Source organism: Neofelis nebulosa, chromosome X (genome assembly GCF_028018385.1).
Source record: "Neofelis nebulosa isolate mNeoNeb1 chromosome X, mNeoNeb1.pri, whole genome shotgun sequence".
NCBI lineage: Eukaryota > Metazoa > Chordata > Mammalia > Carnivora > Felidae > Neofelis > Neofelis nebulosa.
The window spans coordinates 5360562-5380934 of NC_080800.1; the positions used below are offsets into that span (position 1 = coordinate 5360562).

Genomic DNA, 20373 nt, shown 5'->3' on the forward strand with positions numbered 1-20373 from the left:
GTCATTGATGGTCCTCTCTGAAAACAGGGATAGGAACAAGATCCACCTCTGTATTAATTTATTGAGTACTTTTGAGCTCCCAATATATGTGCAGGGGAGCGCTGGGTGCTGAAGATTCAGAACTTGATAACATCTGGAGTCCTGTTTAAGGAAACTTCCTGGCCAGAACCACTGATCATTAGGGTTACAGGTGATCCTAGAACACTGTAAGCCCCACATTGTTCTCTTTATTTATTGGAATTTATTTTGAATTTAAAAACAGATTGAAATTCATCTTTGGTTTTTAATGTGTTACGAAAGTAGTAGCTCTGGGCTTCAGGCAGCGGTTATTAGAAAAATGTGAAAGTAAAAGGGACTGTGTGTACTCTGTGCTTGCATTTTGTCAGACTGACACGGTCAAGGTCAGTAGTTACACGTGGGTTATTCACAATTAAAGATAAGTCTGTCTTTATTCTGAATTTCATCATCACAAAGTTGAAAGTCTGACTAAAACTGCAAAGACCTTGTCTATAACATTGAAGGTATTTTTCAGCAGTTGCAAAGATCACTGACCTGTAATCTGGAATCTAGAATATGTTTATTGCTGGCAGACATTTGTTAGATATTTGCTTCAGAAAACTTTTTCTTTGTTCATAAAATTTTAGAACATATTTGCTGTAGGAGGTTGGGTTGACTACTAGCCTTGGAGATAATCAGTTTTTGATGACCTCACTAATTTTGAGTTTAATTCAAGCTAAGCATTTTTTTTTGTGATAAAATACATGCTTTCAATAGAATTAAATACATTTTAAAAGTAACTTGAAATAAAATGCAGAATCCTATGTTGAGGCGACAACAAATGAGGAAAACGAAATAAAAGCACAATTTCCTGGCCAGTGGCAAAACCACTGCAACCAGTCAGGTTTTCCTTGATTGATTGGTCCATGTATCCATCTATCTTTCTTTAATTAGTTAAAATATTGAGGTGACAGAGCACATAGTGATTACAACCCAGGACCAGGAGTTGTGTTAGAGTCTGAAAATAGAAAGAAAAACAAGGCATTCTAGTTTTAGATCAGTTGTTCTAAAGCTAGCTCCTCAGATGAATTTCTGTAGATCATACAGGATACAGGATACCCTCAGTAGAGTTTTGAGACTCACCATGTAATCCCACAAAGCAGCGTTTACTCAGTCTTCTTCAAATGTGAGGGTTGCAAGGGTTAATCCACTCACTTGCTTAAGTGTGGACTTGACCAGTGATGGTAACTGGAAAAGGCATAAAATGAGCCTTTTTTGTGTTCTACCCAAACACCTTTGACTACTAGGCAGAGCCCCTGAGAGGCATGTGACCCGGAGAAGCTGGGGGCCCCTAAGTACCTGTCGGAATGATGTGTTAACAGTGCGTAGCTGACAAGCGGGAGACCCACATGAACACCAGGCCCTAGGTTGCCGTGCAAGCCAGACATGTGACGGGAGTAATGAGGTGCTTAGCATTTGGGAGAGGCTGGTACAGCCTGCTGGAAGAGGAGCTGCTTTTTGTCAAGCGGAGATGGCCAGGCAGCAGGCCAGAGAAGCGCGGGATTGTGTGCTTTGGGGGAAGAAGGGGCTCACAGCTGCAGAAGCATTGCAGGGAGAGCAAAGGTACTTCTGAAGTCTGTCAGAGCTCTGGCAAAATGACTGGAATCCACTGCACTGATAGTTCATTAATTTAACAGGCTTGTGTGTTAACTGAAAATTATCTTCTTAAGACTAAAAGCGTATGCCTATAATATATTTCAGTTTCTTTTATAGCCTCCAGAAGATTTGCAGGCCTCCTTGTAGCTCCCAAATACAATAGCAAATAAATCCTCATCTAGCCATTAGATAAGTTAATACAGTTTAGGAAATTAGGTTTTCAGAATAACGCTTTCATGGATTTGCAACAGCTTCTTGTTAGCAGCTTCAGTTCTCAGCCTGGTGGTTGGGAAACACTCTTTCCTGATTCTGATTGGTATTTGCAAGGCTGCATGGGGCGAGCCTATGAACTTGTTCAAAACATGATTTGGGGGGCTGTCTTGTGATGGCTGTCTCAAGTGTTATTTCTAGAAAACATTGCGTGATTTTTTTTTCTATTGAAAATTGAATCAACTGTTACATTAATTTGCCGTATCTACTGGCCTTTCTTTGCTCAAAACGATTGTAAAGCCCACTCATGGGAATGACAAGTACGGCATAGGGACTATAGTCACTAATACTGGAATACTGTTGTCTGCTGACAGGTGGTGACCATACTTCACGTGGTGAGCACGTTGGAACGTAGAGAATTGTAGAGTCACCACGTTGTACACTTGAAACGAATACAACATTGGGTGTCAACTGAACTCCAGTAAAATAAATAAAATCTATTTGAAAAATTAAAAAACCCACTGTAAAAGATTTCAGATATGAGGGCAGCATAAAGGAGCAGTGAATCCAGAAATGATTAAAGGAAGACCAGCATTATTAAATAAGTCCTGAGAGGATGTGGATGAATTCGGTATGTAAATTCAGCGTATTGGCCAAAGTCACCTCCGTGTCCAGCTTAGAAACACAGTCTGTTAACATCTTGGATCATCATGATGTAATCCAGAGGCATAAAGAACAGGTTTTAAAGGTAGCAACACTCCTGTCCGTTTACCTAGATTATAATCCCCTCCTCCACCGTCTTGGATGGCCACCCAGCCACCTCGAATACTGCCCATTTGGCTGCGTGCTCTCCTATCCCACTGCCAGGTGGGAAGATCTTCTGTTCATGCTTATTGGGAAATTACACAAATTTGTCAGATTGGATGAGCGTTCATTTAAGTATTTGTGAGGTAAATTGATTTGGGAATATTCTGAATTTTCAAGGCTGACCTCAACATTACAAAAATAAAAATTATGATGTGTTTAACAGTGTGCCTTTTAGTCAGGTGTTTAGTATTGCGTTTCGCTTCGTGAAACTTGGAATTTTTATGGTCGTTGTTACAGTAGGAAATTTCAAGGGAATCATTTTATGGTCTGTATTTTACTCCTTACTCATAGCTTGGCTTCTGGGTGTATAACGTCCACTTACCTTTAACTCTGTGAATTAAGTTCAAATGTTTTCAAAACCCTCTTTGTATTCTAATTGTTTTTGGCTTCAGTAGGTTAGGGCAAAGCCAAGTAGAAAGGAATAGCGAGGCTTCAATGAAAATCAGAAAATATTGGATTCGCCAGATGCTTTCCTCTTCAATTTACTTGGGAAACACTCTTGTATTTTGCCGGGCTGTGAAACAAAATTGTGTTGTCCTCTAATACGCCAAAGAAGACAGGGAGATGTGGACATGTAAAAATAGTTACCTCTCCTGTGTCTGCTCCTTTAGAGAGCTGTGGCAACACGTCGGTCAAGTTCATAAGCAGGGAAGTCGTGGGTGCTTGTGCTCTGTGAAAGCGTCATAGTCATTCTGCATGACTGCAGTAGGAAGGTGGGCAGAAGACAGAAGGAGAGCAAATGCACCAAAATGTTACTATTAATTTTGGGGAATTTGGGTCTCTAAGGAATAAAGATTACAGAATGTTGTGCTTGGAAAGGACTTACCTTCTCGAATCCAAACGTCTTCTCAGTTCGTAGATACTCTCACCAAAAACCCTACACAAACTTTCACTAAGGAATAAGGAAATCACTACCTTCTGAGACAACCTCTTTCATCTCTGAAGAGATTGAATGTCCCTGCTCGTTCCCAAACAAAAGATCTCTCTGCAGTGCCTCTGCCTTGTTTCTTGTGGTCTCCTTCCAGGCAACACTGAGTAGCATGGTTTCCAAACGAAGCTATTTCTGATATTTGAGATGTTTGCCCCTGCCTTCCTGCTCAGGGGTTCCAGCGCTGTCAGGATTAGATTCAGCCTTGGGAACATCTGTCCAGCTTGCCATTACCCACACCAAATGGCTCTGGTCTGAGAACAGCAGCCTTGGGGAAGTGTAAAGAGGGGGAGTGGATGGGAGCTTTCCTTTATTATGTCTCTTTATGTTCATAGCCCCAACTAATGAACTGGAAATTGCATTGGCTTTTGAGACAGTAATTACACTGTTGATTTATACTGAACTTACAGCAAAGTGGGGTTTTTAAGTAGTATTACATACTACTTTATACGTAATATTTATGGATTTGTTTTTTTAATCATAGATTCAAAGCTTTATTTCGCCATTTTGTTAAAATAAGATTTGGAGTAAAATAATGCCTATGCAAATCAAATAAAAATGTATTAAAATATTATGATGTTGCAGGATTGAGGATAGACTTTTTTATCCTTTGTATTGCTATTTTTGGGTTTCTATCAACACTGATACAGTATTTGTGTCCTTGCATTAGAAATAAACCACGTTGGTCTGAAGAGCTCATTCCAAATTGTTGAGATCGGATTCTCTCTTCTAATGCGTTGACTGTTCTTTCAAAGTCTTGTCCTTTGGAACATCTGTTTTCTCCTCCAGGTAACTGTCAGAAAGGACCACGCGGAGGAGAGGGTTCATGACTTACTAAGCCGCACTTGCTCACAAGTCCACGTCAACCAGAACGTTGGCCTATTAGTCACTAGTCCTTCTTTGGAGTCAGTTAAATGCCTATCAGAAGAAATTAATATCTTATAGCCGCGAGTTCAAGCACTGATATTGCTCAGGGACACATTTTTGCATATCCATAAAATGGTTACTGTAAAACGCATTATTTCCAAAAACATGGAGACTAAAAATTGCTAACAGAACTACTTCAGCCCCACTCATCTGAGGAGGGTGGGAAATCGGACCTCTGCCAAGACTGTCAGGAGGATGCTCACGGCCTTGTTTAAATCCTTTTCCACATGTTAGGAGTTCTAGGACTTGTTTCTAATGTGGATCCCAAAGAAATTTCTGGAAAGGTCTGTGACTTGGGGCTGTGTATAGATTTTTAAAGAAATTTCTGGAAAGTTCTGTTGCTTCAGGGTATGAATAAGTTCTTCTTCTTTTTTTTTTTAATAGGATTTCTTTTCTTTTCCTTTTTTCCTTTTTTGAAAAGTAGTCTCCGTGCCCAGTGCAGACTCTAGTACAAGGCTTGAACTCACAACCCTGATATCAGGACCTGAGCTGAGATCAAGAGTGGAATGCTTAACCGAATGAGACATCTAGTGTCCCTGGGTGTGAATAGATTGTTAAAGAAATTTCTGGAAAGTTCTGTGGCTTGGGGGTGTGGGTCTTGTGCATGCACATAAATTTTGACGTGCTAATGGAGTGGATGTGGGATTGTGAGACCCTGGATGGCGACCACTTTGTTTCTTTTTTCTTTAAGTGTCGAGCCTGTTTTCTTACTCCCCTCAGTATGAGAGCATGTGCAATAATCCCTCTCACATGCTTGGAAACCTTCTTCCTCTTCCCGCCTTTCTGTCTCTGGTTTTCATCGTGTGTTTTCTCGTTCCTTCTTCCCTGCCTTCATTTCAGTGTCCCTTGTTCGTAATTTATGTTCTTTGGCACGTCCTGGGGTTCGTGGCAGTGAGAATCCCTAGCACACTTAGCCTGGGACTGGTTGGGAAGTTGCAAGATAGCAAGAGGTCGGGACCCTGAAGAAGGGTGATAGGCGCGGGCATTGGCTGCTCTGAGAACTGGTCCGAAGCAGCAGGTAAACAGCCTGCCTCCTGGGGAAACCGTGTGTTTGTGATGAGTGAGTCGGCTACCCCATCTGGACCTCAGTATCTACCAAGCCCTGTGCTGAGCCCACTGGACCTCAGTATCTACCAGTCCCTGATGAGCCCATCTGGACCTCACTATGTACCAAGCCCTGCTGAGCCCATCTGGACCTCAGTATCTACCAGTCCCTGCTGAGCCCATCTGGATCTCAGTATGTACCAAGCCCTGTGCTGAGCCCATCTGGACCTCAGTATCTACCAGTCCCTGCTGAGCCCATTGTACCTCAGTATCTACCAAGTCCCTGCTGAGCCCACTGAACCTCAGTATGTACCCACTAGAACTCCCACGTACCAATGTTTACATCTTTCCTTTCAAAGCCACATGTATACCTGTGTAACTGAATGAAAGAATGTGGGGGGCGCCTGGGTGCCTCAGTCAGTTGAGCATCCGACTCTTGATTTTGGTTCAGGTCATGATCCCAGGGTTGTGGGATTGAGCCCCACGTCTGGTTGCATGCTGAGCGTGCAGCTTGATGGAGATTCTCTGTCCCTTTCCCTCTGCCCCTGTCCCCCCGCTTATGTGCACTCTCTAAAAGAAAAAAGAATGTGGAGCTGAGCTAAATAGTTTGTTGAAAGAGAACACGCTATAATGTTATCTCCTTCATGCTTTTCGTTAGCATTACATTCTGAGATCTGCCCTGATTGATACATCATCACCACACATGCAGAATTTAATAGGAAAATTAGAGCAGTGTTGCAACAAGTACACCAAACAAATATGTGCAAAACTGTCTTTATAAGTTGTTCTTCACTACGCAGGTTCTGGTTACCTAAATTCTGTCATCTAAACCATGAACAGACTAGATTTGGGTAATGTTTGAGATAGGATTATTTGGAGAAGCCTTTCAAATATATTTGCTCTTAGTTAAATACACATTGAATATCTGAACCCAGGAATGGACAGATTTGGGGGAAAGAATGCCTCCTATCCGCCATCCCTAAGACATGGCACCTCGGAGGTAAGCAGTCAAGTCAGAATAGAACTTTTCAGCAGTGCCAGAACTTATCCAAGGCATCAGCACACAGGCAATTTACTATATAATGCCAAGGTGAACCAAGGGTTTGGTGTGAAATGATTTAAAAAATGTGGGTTTTGCACACACACAAATCTGCAGTCACACCCAGAAGGCTTTGGTTCAGTGAATAGGAGTTCAGCACCAAAGGCCCCAAGTGTCTGTAATATAAACCAGCCCCTATGTAATAAGCCTGCACAGTCACACTCAATAAAAGGTGTTTCTGAGATTTAAGAATCTTGAAAAGTGTTACTATTCATTTTTATGAACACTAGCAAGACAGATTCTGCCAAAAAATGTTTCAAGTAGAGAGTTCAGCATGTGACTGATCGTTGGTTTTGGCACAAGTATTTGTCGATCGTCAGAAGTGTCCCAGTGTCCTTTATGGGTGTTCCCCCTTTCTTTGTTTCATTATAAAATTTCATTTTGGAATGGGTTTTTGGTTTTGGGTGAGAAAGAATTGTGTTAATGAGTTTCAAACAGTGGCAGCCAAGAGGCCATCGACTTTGATACTGTCCGTTAGATGCCAGTGATACTTGAGGGCAAAATTCTGATCCACATTCTTGACCATACGAGTTTTTCCTTCTTTCTTTCTTACTTTTTAAAAAAAATTTTTTTTTAATGTTTATTTTTGAGACAGAGAGAGACAGAGCATGAGCAGGGAAGGGGCAGAGAGAGAGAGGGAGACACAGAATGTGAAGCAGGCTCCAGGCTGTGAGCTGTCAGCACAGAGCCGGACGCGGGGCTCGAACTCACGAACTGTGAGATCATGACCTGAGCCGAAGTCGGACACTCAACTGACTGAGCCACCTAGGCGCCCCTACTTTTTTTTTTTTTTTTATGTTCTAGTCACTTAACATATAGTGTAATCTTGGTTTCAACAAGTTTTTATTTCTGACTGTTGTGCATGGCGTGACTTTATGCTTTCTGGTGGTCTGGTTTCACCAACAACAAATACCTGTGTGGTGAGGCTTTGCTCAATTTAGAATGCAACAGGTAGGAAATAATTTTCATTGATGAACTTGTGGGAGTTTTCCTACCATGAAACATTGACGTGGGTACTGTGGTGCCAGAGTCTATGCAAGAGAAAATAAAGCAATGTTCTTTGTGACTTCGCGGCCAAGTGGTGAAGGGTATACAGGTCAGGTCCGTTGCTAGTTAAATGTGTGGGTAACACAAGAGATCTGGTAGGGACTCCAGAAGCAGGAAGCAGATTCTGGTTTTGGGGGAGGGCAGGCTGATAGAAAGAGACTGTGTCCTTGTGCATGAATTTGTGATTAATACAGTATGAGGTGGAGCTCGCTCACACATCGCATCCTTTCTCTTTTTAAGCCACAGCTCAAGAGCACTGTTGTTCCATTGCACGGAGGCCTGTGACTAGATTCTCATCCAGATAAAATTGCTCCCAGTTTTTAAAATGACATCTTGAGGGGCACCTGGGTGGCTCAGTCAGTTAAGTGTCTGACTTTGGCTCAGGTCATGATCTCCTGGTTTGTGGGTTCGAGCCCCGAATCGGGCTCTGTGCTGACAGTTCAGAGCCTGGAGCCTGCTTCGGATTCTGTGTCTCCCTCTCTTTCTGCCCCTCCCTCACGTTCTGTCTCAAAAATAATTTAAAAAATTAAAAAAAAAAATAAAATGGCATCTTAAAAAATATCTCTGCAGCACACAAATGGAGATGTGCAAATCCACACAAATACTGTGTTTTTCTTTGCTTGTAATTAAGTGAGACACCTAGGAAGGCATATTCACACTTTAAGTCATTGGGAGACTCTTTCTGCTGCAATTTTTAAACAGCACGCAGAAAGCAAGCATCTTGGACCATCCTGGTTCACTCAGCATCATAGGAGAATGACTGAGGCTTCCGTATGCATGCATCTTATTGAAAACAGAAGCCTTTTAAGACATGTGGGTTTTTAAAGCATATTCATCCATTTTTGTAGGGAAGAAACCCATAAAATATATTGCCCATCACTTTGTCCTGCAGTAGAACCTGGAGACTTTAATTTATGTGGCCAATGAGCCAACGTCACTACCGTGAACCTTTCGTTGTGTTTAAATCTATAATATAGAGGTTGTCCTCAAGGCAGATCAGGCTGCATAGGACTGTTTGTCTTTACGTTCAATAGCCCCCAGATGCCTTGTTTGTTGAGTTATTGGTCTTATTTTTATAGTTTTCCTGCTTCCGGCTTCACTTTCCTTCCAGCAACTGCTGTGTTTTCGCAGTTGATGGAAGCTGAAAGCCCATGTGACATACCAACTTTTTTTTTTTCATTATGGACCTGATATGCATAACTGGGAGTCTTGCGATTCACTGGGTGACCTTACCACACCCCTTCTCAGGAAATCTTATAAATAAGGACCCTGCTTCCTTGATAAATCCCAAGGGAGACAGCAGGCATCGGATAGGACCTTAGAGAATCCCACAGAAGATTGCTATGCTCAGCACAGAAAAAGCATGGGGTCTCTGTTCTTCAGCCTGTGAGCACCAAGAAGAAGAATGTCTCTGAGCCTGAAGTGGGTGGGTCGTCAGATCAGGGTGAGACTTTTCCAAAACATCCTGGGTAGACCTGTGTCCAACCCCAAGGCTTCTGTGACATTCAGTGTATGTAATAGTCAGAAGTCATAGTACCTGGAAAAATAAACATCATGTTAACTTGGAGAAAGTCTGGAGGAGGCCATGTAGGATGATATGTAGCCTCACAAAGTTATCAAAGACCCAGGCTTCTTCCCACCATGCCCAGCTAAGGTGGCCCCTGGAGCCCTAACCATCACTTGAAGTGGGTGCTATCCCTCCTCTCCCTCCAAAGCTGCTGTCCTGCTCTCCGGAAGTAAAACATTGTTCTTGCTTGTTGGCCAGAACTTGGCCACACGACCACATCTATTTGCAAGGGAAGCTAGGAAATCCAGTGTCTTTCATGAGAAAGTTTATGGGCATATAGAGATTCTGTTACTAAAATTTGGGGGGGGGGGATTAAATGTCAGATTAAGGACTATGTCTTAGAATTTGAGGGCTTGAATAACTTTCCAGAAGTCTTGGTTCCTCTTGGAATTTTCCAGGTTAAATGTGATTTTAGAAAAGGACACTTTGATAGAAATAATGGAATTTCTAATATTTTAGAATTCTATTTTGGGGGCGTCTGGGTAGCTCACTTGGTTAAGCATCTGACTCTTGATTTCGACTCAGGTCATGATCTCACAGTTCATGAGTTCAAGCCCCATGTCAAGCTCTGTGCTGACAGTGCAGAGCTTGCTTGGGATTCTCTCTCTCTGCCCTTCTCCCTCTTCCATACACACACACACACACACACACACACACACACTGTCTGTCTGTCTGTCTGTCTCTCTCTCTCTCTCTCTCTCTCCCCCCCTTTCTCTCAAAAGAAACAATAAAATTCTATTTCATGCAGAAAAAAATGAATTAGAAGCACATAAGTGGGCAGTTTTAGAACAGAGTTTCAAAAAAATGAAAATTTATGCTTAAGGCAAAATAGTAGGTTTTGGAAAAAAGACATTGTCTTAGAGAATTATTTGGAAGTTTAAGAGTAGGTTGAAGAAACATTGGCAATTATGGGAAATCACCTAAAGGTTTTCAAGATTTGCATGAGGTTTTGGAAATGATGCTTCTTGACTGACTATAGAAAAGGGAATGTAGAGAAAACATCCTTCAGTAGGTTCTGAATTCCCTGTATTTTGTAAATGAGTTAGCTGTAAGGCAGTTAATGAGAAGTCTGTGGCATCAGTAATCTTCCTTTCTCTCTCCCCATCTCCTCATCCTCTCCCTTCCTTCTCCAAACTGTATTACATCCTTGAAGAGAAAGGCTTCTCAGTGGTTGAGATCCTTGTGAAGTGTGGTGTTTTGTCTTCTTAAGTTGTGAGTTTTATTTTATTTTACTTTCTGTAGGAAGTCAGCAATCCAAATGCTAGACTGGCTGTCTTGTGTCAAACTCCTAGGCTTTCCTGTCTTCCTTGAACGCTGAGGTGCAGGTATCAGTAACATTTACAAAGGATGTCCACTCGGGCCTTGACTGCCCAGACTGTCAGTTATCAGGAAAGACTTAGAGCAGTAGAATCATAGGAAACCAAATTTGAGTTCACCAATAGGATGGACAAATGTAGCTGATGTAGTATGAGAGAGCGTAGAATTTTAATTTTCTGCTTCAATGTGTAGACCCCACATTTATTTTTAACTTTCGTAAATATCCTCCATTTCAAAAAGTGATGTAGAATTTACACATAGTGCATGCATAATGAAGAAAGTTTGTGATTTAATATCCGAATATCTGCTATGAAAACGGGTTTTGGACGTTGGTCCCCTAAGCCCTGTGGAAGCTTTGTGTAAGGTGAAAATCTGAGTCTCAGACACATGTAGATATGAGCAAAGACCAGGTTGGATGCATTGTGCAAACAGGATAGAGCCTTTGTTAATCACAGTTTGAATGCCTTACATTTTAAGAACAAAGCAAACTATGGCTCACATGTTCCCAAATGGGAGCTCTTCTTGAGAGTAAAGAAGGAGATTCCCTACTTGTGTTTGGAATTTGTCTTAGTCATACAGGGCACACCTGTAACCCTAAGACTGGTTACAGCCATTGGAGTGCTGGGGAATTGTGTGTCTACTAAATTATTTGGAAGGATCATGGGTAATAGCTAATTAATTACTACCAGTTAATTAATCCAGGATTAATTAGGAACTCTAAATTTTTATTGGTTTTATTTTGCATTTATGGTTGTGAATAACAACTTGTGTTTTAACTTTTCACCTCTCCTTCTGCCAAGAGAACCTGGTGATTTCAACACCTGTCTTTCTTCATTTTTGGCTTTATTATCCTGGACAGTTTGGGGGTTTTTTGGTTTTGGTCTTTTTTTTTTCTCTCAATCGTCTATCTTAATTTCAAAGTATTATAAAAATGTTAAATATACAGAAAATGGATAAATGCCACCTATGTTGAACACTTGTTAATATTTTGTCTGTCTGCCTGCTTTCCTTCTTTTCTTCCTTCTTCCACTGCTTCAAAGTAAGCTGAAGAACCTTATTCCACTTTATCTGTAAATGTTTTAACATGCATTTCCTAAAGAATACATAAAATATATACAAATCATTATCATAGCTAGCAAACTTACTAATTGCAGTATCTAACCCAAATTTGATATTCAAGTTTTCTAAACTGACCCACCAGTTTAAATTTAGCATTTGATGGTCCCATATCCTGGATGATTTTAATCAAGTATAACATTATTTGAAAAAGATAAATATTAGGACACAATTGAAATTATTTAAATTGTACAGGCTCTGTGGCTTATGATAATTCTGTGTCATTTCCCTCTAGGTTGATGGTATTCTCAGGTGGAGACTGGAATGTTTCTTACTGGTGTGTGTGGTGTGTGTGTGTGTGTTTAATGTGTGTGTGTATGAATTTGTGTTGACTTGAGAGTGTAGTCTGTGAATGCTATGCTTTACATGTGTGACCTCATTCTCTCATCTATGTGTTTTTTCGTTTTGAGCCCAAGAAATTGGCTGGGTGCCTGGGAAGTCACTGACGGAGGCTTGACATGGGCTGCTGCCCCTGGTGAGTCTGTCACCGTTGCTCAGCAGGTCCCATCCTGGCAGAGACTCCTGGTGACAGGTGTGTGGCTGAGCCAGCCTTCCTCCTAAGGTTCTGCACAGAGGGATCAATAAACAGGGGCAGATTCCACAGGCTCAGCTGGATGGATTAAAGGTTTCATTCAAAGATCGCTGATGACACTCACCCACAAAGAGTTCTCCTCGGAAAGATGGCAAAAGGATTACATTTCAGGGTTTAAAGCCCCACGGGGATGCCTTTCATCCCTCTCAACCACTCTCTCTGTTACACTCAGCAGTTGTTGACTGCTGAGAGGGAGAAAGCCACTGAAAATAAGGGCAGAGAGCCCCAGGCCCTCCCTCTGTCTGTCCTCTTTACCAATGGGACCTTCCCAAGGACCACTGCTACCTCATTCTCCTTAGGAAGCTGCACTGAGGAGAGGAAAGGGGTTAGGTCACTGCCGAACAGCAAACCAGTCCACAAACAGCTGTATTGGACCTGCACATAATGTGGTACCTACTCTAACTTGATATGCTGTGAGCATGGCTCCTTGTCCAAAGATAGAGCCAGAAAGGGCATGGAACCATGTCTATAGGAGGAGAACATAGTATGTGATGGATTGAAATGAATAACATTACCTAGATGGACAAAAATACCCAGAGTGTTTAAGCTTCAGTGTTTGATGATACACAGTGCCATATTTGGCAGTGTGCCCATATAATGGAGCAAAAGTTTGCCATTTCTATAGTCACGCTGAGAGAGATGCTTAATTTGATGGCTCCCACTCTTCATGGAAATCATTCATTAGTTTCTGCACTGTTAGATGCTGGAGAACTAACATAATGTGAAAAACAAGCTGTGGAGTTGATGGATGAAATTGAGCCTGAAGAAATACCAAGTTGAGTTTATGAAGATGATTTAGCTTTTGACTTTACTTTTGACTTTACTTTTGACTTTGATAAGTTCTTATGGTTGGGAGATACAACATAAAAAATGTATAATCATATGAATCAGTAACCATGCACAACTGGTTTCCAGCACCAAAATATGTGGTCTACCAGCTGGAACAGCAAAACAGAGCTGAGGCAACATAGGGGAGTAAGGCTTTGTTTTGTTTTTTTTTCTCATATGACAAGAACTTGGGACGTAGGCCGCCCAGGACTGTCGTGTAGATCAGTGACTTGGGGACTTCGATCCTGGGAATTTTCCTGCTCTGAATTAGGAATTCTTATATGATGGCTCCCGGAGCTGCAAGTCTAGGGCCAAGGTGTCAGTGGAAAGCAATGGAAAGTTGAAGAGGAAAAGCACACACCCATGAGTGTGCCCCGCCCCCCCCCCCCCCCCCCCCCCGGACACCGGCCCTGGCTACCTGTGGTTGTAAGGGAATCTGGAATTGTGAACACTTTCACTGGGCACAGTTTCATCGTCAGCATTATGGTTCTGACAAGGAAGACGGGAAGAAGGTGGATAGTGGGTAGGCAAGCAGCTTGGTGGGGAGTGCTGTAGGGGTGCAGTTATGAGAGCATTCCTAATCCCAGGCACTACCCTGCCATGGTAGAACTTGAGACCGGGCTGTGAAATATTTACATAACTTGGGAGGCAGAGAGTCTCAAGGCCCGTGTTATGAGGACAAACATGTTAGGCAGGAAATCGGTCAATAGCAAAGATCGGCTTTATAACAAACAATAACTTCTATGCCAAGTGAAGGAACCTCCCTATCATGAAAGTTCACATCATGCGTGTTGTAATAGAAAACTCTCACTGGCCTGGAAGGTACATCGAGGGGATTGAGGGGAAATTATTGAACGACTTGGAAGGCTGGCAGGGGGTGGGTGTGATGTAGGAAGAGAGCTTGCACAAGGTATTTAAAGCTCTGTGTAGGTGGGTGGCATGGAACAACAGCACGTGTACCAAGGAGAAAAGGACCGGCTGGTCAGGTCAATAGAGGAGGGAGTCACTTGAAAGGATATTCCAAAGAATCCTGCATGTTGCCTTAGAATCATAGGTATGTGGCAAACTTGTAGTCACAAGTAAAAAGAAAGGGAACCATCAAAGAGAGCCACACATTCTAAGTTTTCTTAGGATGCAGGAGAATAGTGGCCTGACCAGAGAGACAGTTGGAAAAAAGAAACACATTCTGGGGAAAAGGCATGATTGTGTTTGATGAGGGTCATTGGTGTGCTTAAGGTGATAACAAAGTCATCAAGCAGCCCATGGGCCCCGAGAATGTAAGAGCAGGCCCTGGATGAGGGGTGGTCTGCAGGATCCTAGGTGGGATTTGACGTCAGCGAGCTTGGAAGAAGACGGCAGATCGACTCTCCAAAGGGATGAATATAGAGAACTAGACAGAATACCGAAACGCAGCCTCGGACACCCTCAGCATTAAGGAATAGGTTGCTTACAGTAAAAGAGAGTTTGGGGATAATATGGGTCGCAGGGTTGTGATACGACGCAGGCCGGGAGAGAGAGCCAAGGTGCAAGAGTGGGTGCCAGGAGAGCTCAGTGTGGACGAAGAGGTTCCGCGTAATGGGCAATAGCAGGCCTCTAGATTTCCGCAAAGGAGCCCCTCCTGGCTGCAGGAGACTGGTGTCCGTAGATGAGAGGTAGAAATCCTGTCACAGGCATGTGGAGGGGGAGGTGTGCAAAGAGGTGGTAGGCCCAGAACAGAAACACACAAACATGACACCACAGCTTGAAGAAGCGGTGAGGTGTCTTTCCATTGTGGTTTGCATCCCCCTTCAAGTGGGGTTGATCAGAGCATGCACAGGGACAGACAGGAATGTCTACATCCAGAACCTGAGTAGGCTTCTAGAGAAACAGAGCTGCTCTGTGTTTCCTCACAGTCAAACTGAGGGTGATCTGCACACCTAGCCCCGGTTTTATGGAATGTACTACGCTTCCTGCATTATTTCTAAAAAAGATGGCATTTGTTCCTGACGACGACAGAGTTGTCATTTTTGCAGAAATATGTTTTTGCTTTAGGAAAAGGACCCTCCTCCTGGGAACTTTGATGGTATTCCCTGGGCATAGAACTTTTTCCTCAACAGTAATACCTGCACGAGCTGGAAAAACGGTATCATTTAAACACGTATGGAATTTGTGAATGCATACTACAGTAGGCACAGTTCATTACGAGCACGCAAGGCCCTATTTTTTTCCCCCAGTGGTATGCCTGAGGATTGCGATGCAATTTGTTCTGCTACTGAAAAGTGCAATTCTTAGTAGATACTGATGCTGTGGAGTTAGTTCAGGAAGGGGCAGGGTTTGCGGGTGTCTGGAGCCTAATCCTGTCCAGTAGGGTGTATTTCTGTGACGTGCTCCTTCACACAGAGAACAAAGCAAGTACTTCAGCCTTTTCAGAAACTTTGTAAAGAGGGACGATGGGCCCAAAGATGGACTAAGCTCATGCTTTCCAGTATTTTTAGCTCTTAAGTATGTATCTCCTGCTTCAACAACATTGGCTCCGTGCAAAAGAATGACTGAATCATGTGCTTGTTTCATTAAATGAATTAATAATTCATTCGATCTTTGGCTTATTTTTGCTACCAAGGCAACCTTCACGCTGACTTTGCGAATAGCATATGCACTTTAGAGATCAGGAACACATAAATTTTACTGCCAACTTGCCTCAAGCCTAGGCAGGAATATAAGATATTTACAAGTCTAAACTAAAAAAATTTTCTTAAAAACATGAACTTACCTGAAATGTAAACAGATACAAGCTGAAGAGTCTCCAAGTTGTAACAGAAAAAGAATCAGTTGCGTGAAAATACATGCTTTAATTTTTACTTTACTGTTAAAGAAATGTAAAACTTAGGATTTTATTTATCTGGGTTCTACAGACTTTTCATCCTTAAAAAAAAAAATCTTAAGCTTGAGAAAATGATGCACAGAATCACTTCCAGCGCTAAGATTATATGATGCCATGCATTTCATGAATGCTGTCTAGCTTTCTGGAGAGAGGAGAATAGATGGTAAGATTCATCCAAATGTAGCCTGGATCTCTGCTGAGTGAACTTATACATGTAGACCAGTTAGAAACCATTCTCGGTTACCTTTTAACACAACTGACTGATGCACAACTGACTGGACATAGAACCTTCCAGAACGGAAATCACTTCCCCTCTTCAAACACGCTTCATAAGCTGTTATAATTGGTTCCATTGGGGGTGCCTGGGTAGCTGAGTCAGTTAAACGTCCGACTTCAGCTTAGGTCATCATCTCACAGTTCATGGGTTCAAGCCCTGCGTCAGCCTCTGTGCTGACAGCTCAGAGCCTAGAGCCTGCTTGGAATTCTGTGTCTCCCTCTTTCTCTGCCCTTCCCCTACTTGCGCTCTGCCTCTGCCTCTCAAAAATAAACAAACATCAAAAAAAATTATAATTGTTCAATTGGGCTGTTAAATGGCTTTGATTTGGAAACATACACGTTAAAATTAGGGGCGCCTGGGTGGCTCAGTCGGTTAAGCTTCTGACTTCAGCTCAGGTCATGATCTCTCAGTTCTTGAGTTCAAGCCCCACGTCCGCCTCTGTGCTGACAGCTCAGAGCTTGGAGCCTGCTTCAGATTCTGAGTCTCCCTCTCTCTGCCCCTCCCCTGCTCACACTCTGTCTCTCTCTCTGTCCCTCAAAACAAATAAACATTGAAAACATTTAAAAAATTAGTAAGATCTATATTTAAATTTTCATTCATCCACAATTCATATTTATTGACTATCACTTCTAGCCTCCCAAACTTGTGATTTTGATAGTATGAACTTACAAAAGGCACTTGTCCACTAGCAAGGCAAGTTTCTGTCATTCCAGAAAACAGAAGAGCTACATGACGAGCTCACTGGCAGAGACAGAGAGAAAACTCTCCTCTTCCTGCGTCCTGAGAGGTTGACTTGACATTGGCTCCTTCAGAGAGAAATGAAGCCCGGCAGGCCCCTTTCTGTAAGCCGCCTATAGCCGCTCTGACCCCATTTCTCCTCTGTGATCTCAGAAGTTATACTCAGCAGTACAAAATAGGTATTAGGTGAGCAGAGTGAGTTGGACACAGTTTCCTAAAGGGCACGTGGTGCATGTGTGTGCACGGCTTATGCACAGCACAACCACAGTGTGACTTTCTTGAATTTATATTCGCAGGACAGGCTCCGGGGCTGCCGTGATGGGTCGGTGTGAAGGAACGCGGTATGAAGTGTATCGGTGGGAGATGGGGGCACCTGGGAGCCTGCCCCCAACTTATTCCCAACGAGTTTAAATTAGGTGCTTCCCAGATGGTGAAGCCCCTCACGGCGTTGTCAAAGCATCCGCCTGTTCTGGCCCAGCCTCGTCCGGCCCTGCTTCTGCGACTTGCCCTTATAGTTCAGAGCCCGCCCGGCAGTGGTGGAGGGGATTTTTCGGATGTTTTCTCAGGCGGTCACCTTTCTGCACCAAGATAGCAGTGTTCCTTGGCTACTTGCCCAGAGTCTTCAAGGAGTTCGCAGTGCTTCCATATAGGCGTGTGGTGGACACATACACCTGGAATAAATACAACACCCTCCCTTCCAACTGTGTACAGTCTGTGTACGTTGCTCTCATCTGTCAGCTGTAGCTGCTGCTTTGTCCTCCCGTCAGCCTCACATCTGGGGAGGTATGTGTGCTGTGAGGATTGGCGATGAGTTCGGGATTCTGTGTCCGTTCCAGCTACCGGAGAATGCAACCGCTTGGCCACAGGGCAGCTCTCCCAGGCACGGGACCTTATCATGGTCATGGCTGCTGTTTTCCTCCCAGGGCCCTAGGAATTGATGTTCTTCATGAAGGTGCACAGGTGGTCCTTCAGGGCCAGGTGTCTGGGTCACATTCAGCTCCTGACTTCTGATAAGTCACGTGTCCAGCATTACTGGAGAAGGTCAGAAGGAAACTAATCACATGGCTCTTACGTTATTTAAGAAACAAATCTACTTTGTTTCTTCTTTCTATGGCAAAAAACTTATTTTCCAAAACATGCACATGTATATATTTTCTTTTTTTTTTACTGTTTATTTATTTATTTTTGAGACAGAGAACACACAGGGGAGAGGCAGAGAGAGAATTCCAAGCAGGTTCCGTGATGTCAGTGCAGAGCCTGCTGCGGGGCTCAATCCCACCAACCGTGAGCTCATGACCTGAGCCGAAATCAAGAGTCAGATGCTTAACCGACTGAGCCACCCAGGCGCCCCAGACATATGTATTTTCTGACATCTTTTCCTTCATTCTGTAGTACTTGTTTGATATTAAAAGCCATAATAGTATCCACATACTTCCAACTGAAGTTAGTTATTGTATATAAATCTATAAAATGTCATCATACGGCCGGTTAAAATTTTGAAAGAAGATTCTTTCGGTGCTAGTCCATGTAAAGATCCTTTCTATTTCGGATTAATCTTGGATTTTGAGAGCATCAGACATCAACTTTATAGGGAATTAAGTCTTGACAAAAAAAGATTTTATAATTGTGTGTGTGTATATACATATACATATACATACATATATATATACACACACACGCACATATGTGAATATGTATCATTGTCGCACTTTTAATAAAGAAGGAGTCCACAGCCCTAAACTCTCTTAACTTAGCATTTCCTGTAAGAATCAGATAATTGTAACCTCACTCTTACAGGAAACAGAAGAAAACAGGTATATAAGTCAAGTGTAGTCTAGGGTTAGGGATATGACTCACCTCCTTTCTACCGTTTGACCCAATTTTAACTTCTGTGAGCTTCAATCTCTTCATCTGAACAACTGAAAAATAGATTATATGCAGAGCCTTTGAGATTTAGCAGTGTTTAATAAATGCTCATTTACTATGTTTCTATCTGTAGATGCACACATGTACGTATGTATGCATCTATCTATCTTCCATCTATCTATGGCATTCCTGTGGCAGTTCTGAAGACGGAGGATCTCATTAGGACACACTGTCACCAACAGAGGCACAGGCATATATTACTGTCAGCTGGAGAGTTATTTAAGGATTGAGCAGTTATGTAACGAGCATTAACTTTGTTCAAAACCTCACGGCAGACGTTAATAAGATTTACCCACCCAGTTGCTGAAGAATTATAATACACGTTTCCCAAATTTATGAATCCAGAATCAGTCCAGATTCTGTCATCCTTTTCCCTGGGTTTTCTTTACATAAACATATTTTCTTGTTCACAGGCAGTTGGAAAAGTAACCTGAGTGGAGGCAGGCAGAAGAGTTATGCGAACGATGGTATCACACTGTTTTCATAGGAAAACCCATGCCCAAAACTCACCCCGAAACATGAATCGCATCGCTGTGGTTCAGAAGTTTCTTCCTCGATAAGTAGGAGCTTTGTTTGTTTCGTGTTAGTGCTATATTTCACATTTGTTGAGCAGTGAGCTGCGTTTTTCCTTGTGTGCCTGATACCCCCGCTGTTCATAAAGGTGAAGTGTTCCTGTCTCTGGAGGGACCCAAGGTTTCTGCTAAATTCATTCATCTCTTCAAGGCTGGTTTGGGCAGATTGGGGCAGCGTTTTCAGTCTTTAAGCCCTCGATGAGGGTGAGGGTCTTCCAGAAAGCTTCTTTGTCACAGGCAAGAGGGACTGTACCTTGGATTCCTCATCGGACTCAAGAGCAGATGTAGAAAGCGGGGGCAGACATCTGCGGAGGCTTGTTACGAGGCTCTGGAAGGTGGAGGTCACCTGCTTCCGCTTACCAGGCTGCTGCCGCCTTTCCCACCAGGCTTGTCAGAGCTGGAGCCCTAATCGGAGTCCCTCGGCTTGCCGTATTCAAGGGACAGGACAGTCCCTAGGTGGCTAATGATTCAAGCCAGTTCAATCCATGAGATCATCCTGCGTTCTTCAGTGGATTCTGCAAGGCCTAATGTTGGGGAAAGAGATGGTAACAGCTGGCCTTACTCAGCACACAGTGTGCGTGACTACTTTCTTGGGAGTGCACGGAAGGAAAAAGTGGTCTGGCATTTTCTTGGTTGAATGTGTTGTGTTCCAGAAGGTACCACAGGAGTATAAATATCAACCCATTTCAATGCAATAATTTCTTCCTGTTCACAGGACAGCATTCTGAGGAAATGGGGAACCAGTGTTCTTACTTTGCGCCCCTCGCCTGTACTGGGTTTGGCAGACTACCGCCTCTGGGCCAAG

At 42.9% G+C, this 20373-nt stretch overlaps 1 long non-coding RNA gene across 6 annotated transcripts in view; it reads left to right on the top strand.

Moving 5' to 3' along the window:
* LOC131503113 (uncharacterized) overlaps positions 1-20373 on the top strand; it is a 545963-nt gene that overhangs the window by 84073 nt on the left and 441517 nt on the right. The window contains exon 1 of one of the 6 annotated variants that reach the window (XR_009257331.1): positions 967-1620. The exons of the other annotated variants lie outside the window; for them this stretch is intronic. This is a non-coding gene — a long non-coding RNA (uncharacterized LOC131503113). Of the gene's footprint in view, positions 1-966; positions 1621-20373 lie in introns of those variants that run through there. 6 annotated transcript variants of the gene reach the window in all.